This window comes from Betta splendens, chromosome 22 (genome assembly GCF_900634795.4).
Source record: "Betta splendens chromosome 22, fBetSpl5.4, whole genome shotgun sequence".
NCBI classification, from domain to species: domain Eukaryota; kingdom Metazoa; phylum Chordata; class Actinopteri; order Anabantiformes; family Osphronemidae; genus Betta; species Betta splendens.
The window spans coordinates 6485673-6496330 of NC_040900.2; positions in this window are offsets into that span (position 1 = coordinate 6485673).

A 10658-nucleotide genomic window follows, 5' to 3' on the forward strand; every position below is an offset into this window, starting at 1 on the left:
CTGTCCAGCTCGGGATGAAAACCCTTTATGTTCACAATGTCAACTTTTCACAGACTAAGAAAAACTGTTTTACTTTTGGCCGGGTGACAATGCATTTCTGACACACTCCAGCGACAGCGATAAAATCCAGCGCATATATAGGGAATGTGGAATTTTAATTTCAGTGAACATTCAAACAACCCACCTCCAGTAAACTGTCACACCACCTCATGGCAGAAGGTGCTTGAAGGCGAGGCGCCGAGGAGCGACCGGTGGGCCGGTTGGGCTGTTGGTTGCTTGCGTTTGGCGCTCGGCACCGGCAGCAGATCCAGACGACTGAGCGGGAGCAGAGGCTGAGCCAAGGAATCCATATCGGCAGAGGAGCATATCTAGCGAACGGCCGATCAATGTGCAAACAACTCTGCCTTCGCTGCTGCGGAGAGAACACAAACAGCTCCCCTTGATGGGACTTTGTCTGCGCTCAAGGCTGAAATATACCAAGTGCAATGTTTAGTTCGTCTAAGTCCAGGCCTTGAAATGTTAAAGCGATGATCTGTGTATTGTATTGTGAGATTGTGTGTCTTCTGCAGAGAGCACTTAAACAGAACGGGAACGTCGGTTTCTGTAGTTTTAAGCTTTTGTTTGTGTGAAGTTTCTCGCCTTCTTTTTTTGTTATTGTTGTTGTTGGCATTTTTCAGCTGCGGATGTAAATTCACGCTGCTCCATTCACGCTGCCGCCGCTGCCGAGCTTCAATCACGGCTGTGTTGTTTTAATTGGCAGCGCGAGTATAAAAACCGACTCTTGCTTCCACTAAAAGGTTACAGATTATCATCATCGCGTCGACGTCGGGAGGCGCGGATGGCTGTTTTGTTTAAACGCCTGTGGAACGCCGCAGCATCCTTCTCACAACAGACCAAATAAATGCGGGTAGAAGCAACAATCCCTCAGTTGAGAAGGCAATAAGGTGAACGAGGGGGAGGAGGCACGCGGAAGAAGAGGCTGAATCTGGAACATGACTGCAAAACACTAAAGGAGCGCTATTCAATATTTGTGAAAATTGCACCTTTGCTTTCTATTTTCCTCCCTCTCTTTTCCTTAAATTCTTTTGTCAGCCACAGACTCCATCCATCTCCCTGCTTTTGGCCACAATAAAGGATGATGTGCTGCACAACAGGCAGACAGACAGGATGGCAGATACACAAGCAGATTACCAGACAGATAGATCAGGAGGTGGGTGAATTATCTATGCAGGGAATCACAGCAGTTACAAGTTGTGATCACAGAGGGAACAGGAGGCAAGGAGACGGAAAGCGAGTGACAGGCGTAGCAAGAGTGAAAGGGGGGAGAGAGAGAGAGAGAAAAGCCGAAACAGGTGAGGAGAGGAGAGGGAGGAGGTGCAGTTGAAAGAAGAAGAAGAAGTAAGAAGAGAACAGAGCAGTGGAGGGAATCGATGTACCCCATGCGATCTATAGAACTCTCAATTATGCTACTGCAGCCTGTCAACGGCAGCTCTTGAGGAGATGAAGAGGGGAGCGAAGGAGGGAGGAAACGCCAGCGAGGTGTGGGGGGGTGGTGGTTGGGGGGGGGGGGCGCTGTTAAGGAGCGGCGTCTACGCTCAGTGCAGAATGTGACGGCGAAACACTGGGTTGCAATGCAAATGTACTGTCCTGTTTGTCTAGCAGGCGTCGGCTGCAGAGGGCGAAGACACGAGATGCAGAAGAGAGAGAGAGAGAGAGAGAGAGAGAGAGAGAGAGAGGGACAGAATGGAAATGAGACTCGAGAAGAGAAAAAACGAGGGAGCAGAGCACAGGGAGGGAAAGTGATGAAGGGAAAGAGGGAGACAAAGACAACAGACGGGAGAGTGGAAAGCTGCTTTGAATAGAAATATAGACAAAGGGAAGAGGAACAAAAGCTGTGGGGAAAGAAAGACAAGAAATAAACTCAATAGAAGCCCTCCACTTACAGCAGCTGACTTCCTCTAAGAAAATCGAAACAGACTGTAACCGGAGTCCCCACGGGCCCGGTGAAAAAGATCCACTCTGCATGAGCGTTTTCACGCCCACCACACGTTGGCTGTGCTACACCTGAGAGCGGCGCCTGTTTACTCGGTGGTTTCATCTTTGCTTTGTGTCCTCCTTCACACACACGTTAGGACCTAATGGTCCAACGGAGAGACAGGTGGCGAAAAGTTCGACAGCTTAGGCCTAATGGCCGAGGCAAAGTGACTGGGGCTTGGCACCGGCGCAGACAGAGAGGCACGCGGAGCTTGGAATCTAAAAATAATCCGGACGGGGGGGATCGTGGGGGGGACGTCCTGGGAGAGACGCAAGCGACGTAACGGGAGTCAAAGATCGGTCGGACAGATGTCAGGGGCCGGCGCACGCAGAGGAAACCACTGTGTCTGTGGGTTAAACTCTGCAGCCTCATACAGTTAACCGGCCGCGGTGAACGGCGCGGGGGGGGCTGTATTACAGTCACACTCCTGTTACTTAACTCCGGGAAAAGAAGCTAATAACGCGCCTATTAAAATTCAGCACGGCTGCATTTGGAGGGTGAAGACACGGCCGCCCCATGAGATGAGCTGATGGCTCAGTGTCAGCGCAGACTGTTGGCCATGAACTGGCAAATATGGCCCAGCTATGGTACGGTGTATGTGCTGGAACACAAGCACCTATTGAGGTATAACAAGATACTAAGGTGAGGATTGTGTTTGCTTCAGCAGCAGAAACAACAAACAGACAGAACCTAAATGTGGCAAACAACAGATACAGCATGTGTCACATCAGCCTGATTCCAAGAGAATAAAAGTATTGGAGCGTGTGACTGGCAGGTGCTTCGAACCCACATGTGCGACTGTTCCAACAATAAATCGTTCTTAATGCTTAATGTCGTTTTTAGCCCCTGGCTTCTGTCTGCGCTGTTAAAAATGAAAATGGTAATGAAAACCAAATGTCGACAGATGAAAAGAGAAAGGTATTTAAAAGGAGGAATATTCAGGATGTGGTGCAGAAACACCGGGCAGAGCCAATGCAACGATTTGGAACATGATGAAAACGAAGGAAACCACTGGGGGCCGGGCCACAAAGCGGGTCAGGAAGAACGGCATCAGCTGATCACGGACGGGCCTCAAGACGCAGGTGAGGAAGAACACATCGACAGACGGCGGCCAACGATGCTCCTGAAGGAAACCCCCGAAGCGGTGGCTACAGGAAACCTGAGCACAATTAATCAGACCAAACAAGTCGTACAATGTAAACAGGGACGCACCGACACGCGGCTCCGAGAAATAGATGTGATTTTCAGGCGCGATGATGACTCATTTTAATCGATGGGAGCCAGTCCAGCTACTCCGGGGACGTCTGGCTCGCACAACTCAGCACCCGGTCACTGAGGGGGGGGGGGAGGGGGGGGGAGAGAGAGAGAGAGAGACGAGGGGTGGAGAGAGAGAGAGACGAGAGGGGAAGAGAGAGAGGGAGAACGAGAGAGGAGGGAGAGGAGACGAGGGAGAGAGAGAGGAGAGGAAGGGGAGAAAGAGGGGACAGAGAGAGAGAGGGGAGAGAGAGAGAGAGAGAGAGAGAGACAGAAGAGAAGAGGAAAGGAGAGAGGGGAGAGAGAGAGAGAGAGAGAGAGAGAGAGAGAGGAGGGGGGAGGGGGAGAGAGAGAGAGAGGGGGAGAGAGAGAGAGAGAGAGAGAGGGAGAGAGGGATCCACTGGATCGATGGAGCATTTACCCCCACAGAGGAAATAGAGAAGCATAACCAATCCCTGAACCTGGTTGGTTTTATATATACATGAAGACAGAAGAGCTTCCGAGGGTCCACAGGAACCATTCCTCTTTAAGGGAACTTCACCGCCACGTGCGCGTGGGCGCGTGCACGAGTGCGGGCGCTGAACGAGTATTTGTGTGTGATAATTGGGCACAAACAACAGCGAGACAGTAATTAGGGATATGCCATTTCCCTTCGTATCTGAGGCGCATTGTCTTAAAAGGTGCCTATGATTATGATTGATGTGCCTTTTATTTAGCGTTTGCGCGTGTGTGTGTATGAGATGGTGATAAAGGGTTATTGTATTCAGACTCAAGCTGTGCTACATTGAAAGGGGGCCGTACAGAGTCATTACGGTCACTGAGACGTCCATTGATCAAACTGTCAGCTATGTATGTTTGTGTGAGTGTGAGTGTGTGTGTGTGTGTGTGTGTGTGGGGGGGGGGGGGGGGGGGGGTTCTTTCTGATAGGCTAATTGCTCTTTGGCCTATGAAAATATAGTCCAATGTCTCAGAAGCATCGAGTCAATTAGTAGCAAACAACGGGCAGCGATATAGACTCCATGTGTTTGTTTTCCGTCTTTTCCAATTTTATTTGTGTGCTAATGTGCGGCGTCCGTGCACACACACACAAACACACAAACACACACACACTGGAGGCTGCAGTTTTATCTTCATGTAAATGTCTGCACACACCTGCTGGAAATGAGGCTGCACAACATGTGACAACATTGGGGGGGGGGGGGGGGGGGGGGGGGGGGGGGGGTGATACCTCAGGGAGCTGATTTACAGTGCAAGAGACTGTTTCATGTTAAGACACACGCAGACACGTAAAGACACAGGCGCTTGCCAACACAATAATTTATTCGAGCTAAATAAGGAGATCTTCTCGAGCCCTCCATCATCACTTCACATCTTATTACACACACGCACGCGGCGCGCGTCCACATGTCCGAACACACACACACACACACACACACACACACACACACACACACACACACACACACACACACACACACACACACACACACCAGCAATAAAATGGGATTAACTGTGGCTGCAGATAATCCTGTTTGTCTGGTTGTATGTTTTTTTTAAGTCCGATTTTTTACTGCAGCACATTCACATTTAACGAGCTCCGCAGTTTAAACCTAATTCTGTCAGTTTCACCCCTTTCACTGGCAAACGCTGGCACCCGCCTCGCCGTCTCCTTGTACTGTACGTGGACGCGTCCTCTGGGTGGGCGTTGCGTGACGTGTCGGTGCAGCTGAGGCTTAACGAAGGTCCACGCACACTTGTTCGGAAGAAAAGTGAGTGTGGAATTGCCGGTCAGCGTGTGGAGCACAAACCAGGAAGTCATACGCTCCAGTACATTAGGAACCAAAATAAGCTTGTGCGATTGCGAAGGACGCTTGTAGTGGAAACACTCTAAATGTGAGTTGTCACATGAACAACAAGGCTGTGAGTTGAATTAAGAGCTAAAAGGAAAAGCTTTGAGCCATGTATTTAGCCTGTTGTGCTGGGATCACACACAATCAACTGTCAAACCTTCCGGAGACAATCATCAGTCAATTGATTGATGGATGAAATATCTCATTTACAAACATCAGACATCAGCAACGTATTTTTGGAAGGGGGCGTTCGAAACGAGGGGTAAAACACGTCGCAAAGGGCTCAGCTCGTTGCGCATGCGGCGCTGGGGAACTGTGATCATCCTGCTACAAGTACGCGCTCGATCCTCTGGGAGTCACAGGAAACATCATGCATGTTCAGTGAATATGCAAATAAAGGTTAGAATTAACACATTTATATTCGGTACATGGTGTGAGCCGTGTAGCTGTTTTTTTGGAATAGAACCCTTTTTTTTTGTTAATGCTTCCTGCAGACTCTGTCCCGTTTCGTGTGACCCGATTCGTCGGCTCTACTGTAACTTCTAGCCGGCTAAGCCTCGCAGCTTCTTCTATGATCTTGTCTAAATTTACATCTCTCTACATGCCCCTCTAATCGCGGCTGAGGAGAACTTCTCATCGCCGCTGATGAAAGAGTGAGGGGTCGATCAAATGCAGAGCAGCCTCTCTAAAGCTCCCTTCGCCTCACGCACCGCGCTGCCTTCGTGGCCTCCGGCTCAAGACACGGAGGCAGCGTCAGCACGGAGACACACGGGAACAAAAACAAAAAATGCACGGGAGACAACGGGCGTTTGTCCTTTAACGTTCCAGATACATTCAGGATGTGGTTTAAAATATGCCTTGGCGGCGAAAACGTCCCAGCCTCCTGGAGCAGCAGATGCACCGCAGACGAGCAGAAGTTGGTGGTGAGAAGATGGCCTTGACATTCATAGATAAACTCTGACTTACTGCACCTAAATGAGTTGCTCCTTTCAGCGTATGAGGCCTTAGAGCAGGGAGCTCTTTGCTAGCGAAGGCTATTTATGGAACATTAATGAAGTTTGTTGCGGGTGGGAGGGAGACAGCAGAAACATAGCAGCATAATATTAATGGCTCTAAAACCCTCAAAACAAAGTCAACCTACATCAAGAGAAGAATCCAAATTAAACAGTAGCTTTGTGATTGTAATAACACTAAGACGACAACTAATACTAATTGCCTTATAGCTTAAATAGGTCTGTTACTAATTTCATTGCTGAAATCCCAGGAGGTCTTCTCCTAAAATGTTATAATGTTCCTATAGTCTCTCTCCTAGTGTGTCTGTAATATAATTAAACCCCCCATTTAGATAAGTGTTAAGCTACTGCAAAGAACTTTGTCTGTTGGGGTTTATCATTTGTGTCTCGTCTGTCCACCAGCTCACAAGAAGCCAACAATGTCCTGTTTGACCTCTGACCTTTAACTTAGATTTACAGCTGCGGACCATATGAGGTGAAGAGTCTATAGGATTTTATGATTGTATGTTACTCAAAGAAATAGAAAAGGCAAAACGAATGTTGTTATTAATAGACGTAACATAACCCATGAGGCATTTAAAAGCTATTTTGTTTTGCTCTCTTTGTTGTTTATTATTCGGCATTATTCCCTCAGATCATCACTACCGGTGTCAAAGCCCCATCTATGGCTCCCCTGGGGAAATCTCCAGCTAGCTGGTATTTATAGGACTCCATCCCTGTAAACAGATATAATTGACAAGGTCAGTGCCAAAGTCTTTAATCACTTGTGGCATTGTTTCCATGCGGTGCACCTGAAAGGACTGTTGGATGCTGTTGTAGGACAAATGTCTGCATGTTTCAATAATAAATGAAAATATTCTGGACTGGATGTTCTGATAGAAGGTTTTAGGTGTGAAGGGTGTTTCATGGTGTTTCATTTCTGCGGGACCTGTTACAATCCAATGTCTAGAAAGATCATGCCAATTTGGTGATAAATGAACGACTTGTCTTGAATCAGTTTGACCTGCGTAATGAAAATTGCCACATTTTGCAATAATTAAATTTTTAATAAAAATCAAGAACTTTTCATGAATTCAATCAAATTGCACCTCGAGTAAAATCTGCTTAGTCGTCTCTTTCTAATTTGCATGTCGGGCACTTCCACGGCCGGGAGGATGGGAGATAGGGGGGGGGGTTCTCTCCGGGCCAGGGCACGCTTTTGAAGATCTGCGGCCCGAGCTCGGTTCGACGGATGAGGCGCAGGCGCCTGTGTTTTGGCTTGTGTTGTTAAAAAAATGCTGAATAGTTTAGAAGTACTGATATGATCCCTCCTGAGACCCCCTGCTGCTTCAACAGGGACTCCAGAATCACCACAAAGCGCAAGAAAAACGGATGGCTTCTTTGTTTATCCTTTGTTTATGTAGAATAAATAATGTCATCTAGTCTGAGTATCTTAAAAATGAAAAATACTTTGGGGGAACCAGGGGCTCTGTTGTATTTGATCCTGGATTATCAACTAACCAAAGATGCTCATCTGAATTTCATTTCTATTATTGATAACCCGAGAGTGTGAAAACGCTCTATCAACGATGGTCGTCCCTGCATTATTACGTAATTATGTGGCCCTGGCTTGCAGTGGGCACAGTCACGAATAAAGCGGCACCTAATGATATCGCCAGCAGGTAGCACAGAGAGAACCCAGGGCCACGCAGTGTTCTGTTCCAGGAGTACTGCTTGGTATCTGGGCAAATAATGAAGCTGACATTTACAGTCTGCTGTGAGCCTTAGCGCTCCCTAATAGCTTTATCCAGCCATCGCTGCATCCTTATGGCCTTGTTAGGAAATTCTGTGGGGAAATCATCAGCGACTTAAAAGAATGAAGGAAGAGTTCATCACAAACACACACATACAGCAAAAACATATACATATGCATATACATAGAGCATATATACATATACATATATATATTTATATAAAAACATAAACATATAAATCTGTTTGTGTTTGTGGAATCAGACGCTTATGGGGTGACACATGTATGTTTACCTTTGATATTTGTTTTATCTTTGATTTCAAAGATGGCTGTTTCCAAATGCCATCTGTCATGATGAGAGCACAGCAGGCCGCAGAGGCAGCAGGGAATTCAATCCAACACTGGCTGTTTGGTGACATCTGCTGGTGCCAAACAACAAGTGTAAGTTTATTGCTGCTGGTAGAATAACTCCAACGCTATTATTACCACTGGTATAACTATTACAGTAGTGTGTAGGGCCTCATATTGCACATTGTTCTTAATTGGTTTTTTTGTGACTTGGCTTCAAGGTCAGTGTCAGACAGAGAAATGAAAAAAGAATTAGTTGCTCTAAATATTCTAATGGCACAGATAAACACAGGAACCGGTGTATCAACAAACAGATAACACTGACTGAAATACTGGACACAGGGACTAAGGTTTTGGTCTCACAAGTCAACAGAAGGTAAAGGTATAAAACATTTCATTATGCAGAGAAGCACATAAACATAAACCACAAACCATACTGAGTGGTGTTGTGAACATGATATAGATTTTCTTCTAGAAATAGGTTCAAGACAAGATGAGCGACACATCATGCATCAATAATAACAACTACTGTATAATGTAGTTTGTTAACCATTAGAATATTAACTGCACTTTATTCATGTCTATAAATAGTTTGAGTTACTGATGACAAGACACAAAGAAAGCGTAACATATGCGTGTGGCATTACAGGAAATATATATATCAATGGACAAGGAGAAACTAATGAACGCCATAGCAAAACAAGATTCAAGACTGGAGCCCACACAGATTCAGTCAAACAAATACTCCAAATACTGAATTACAATATGGTGTCAATACTGACGTCTTCATAAATGAGCAGAGATGTACAATTATTTATTAGGTCTTGTTTCAATTTTAAAATGATTATTTAAAATATATGTTTTCATGTTGTCGTGTCACGTTAAAAAAAGAAAAAACTTCAGTTTCCTGCAAATAGTAGTCTTCGCTACAATTGTCAAACCTGACACATTTGTGTGTTTGAGTTAAGAGCTTGTGGTTGACATCTCCCGGGAAATAACACATATGTGTTTTGTCTGGTGCATTTCTGGTGATTGTCTGATTCACCAGTGACTGGATTCATTCACAAGTGTGCAATACTTTACTAAACGTACATATGTTGCTCTGCCACTTTACAATTGTATTACTGTACATTACAAAAGAAAGACTGTTTACTGTTACTATTTAAAACAAAAAGTAGCTTAAACTACTAATAATAAGAGTATCCCTTGCTATGAATAACATCAGATAATGAAAATATAAAGCTAATATTTTATTATTTTCTGGTAAAATAAGAAAAAACAAAGTTATTAAAAAAGATTAGTAATTAATGTTGGTGTAGTTTAGTGTGTCCCCCTGTCATGAGACCACGTACTTGTGATGTGAAGCTGAGTAGAGCCAATACACTGTTGGGCTGCTTGTCAGTATTGTGGATTTATTAGTAGCTCTTTGCTCTGTAAAACTACAGCCACCATAACATACAGTCGTGCTGCGCCACAGTACTATTTAATGAGCCACATTAACATTTCCGTAAAAGATGTGATCTAAACTAAAGTGCAACATAATGTGCAAACTTGAAAGCTGATCCTGATTTTGATTCTAACTACCGGAGCCCTGCTTCACACTCGGCTTGAAACTCTAAAACACACAACGACTTCGTTTCTCCTAAATATATGCTGATACTACAGCACTATATTACAGAGAACTTGACCATTTCCGTTTACACACTTTTGCACGATCTAAAGCAACGCAAATGACTTTGAATGTGGCAACTCACTATTCACAAGTGTGAAACAGGAAGATGTTAGGAACTAGGTCATACTGTACGTACACTGTACCTACAGTACTTCATTTGAGAGAAAAGTAGAAGACCAATCATAAGTACCAGGCTCTGCTGGGGTTGTCAGTTCAGCAGATATTAGTTAGCATCTGCATAAATACAGTACTGTCTTTATTTACAGTGAACAGTCAGTGGTTACATGTGTTTTGTTCAGGATGCCATTTTCAACGGCTTGATGACTTATGAGACACAGCCTGGAGCACGTTACTGATACTGATCATCAGAGAGTATCAGAGATACGTGCTGTTTTCTTTTGTTTGCACGCACCACCCAACTCTTATCTGAGCAGGTGGTAGTAACATTACATCTGAACCGGACGGGCGTGTGTGGCAGCAATGTCCTATATATGTGTTCTTTTGCTATACTGTCAGAGTGTATTCCATACAGTACCACGCATTGTGAAAAATGTATATTGTGTTGTTGTATATCCTAAAAAGTATGTATAAGACCTGTGAAAGTCTTTATTTTCTGATTATCTGTTGGCACCAAAGATATGTGCCAAGAGAAAACCTTTATCTTTTTAAATAAAGATGAAATTCTAGAATGGCTGAGCCAACACGCTGACAGATTTATATTTTCTCCTGCTGCTCTAAAGGTGCAAGCAAATTA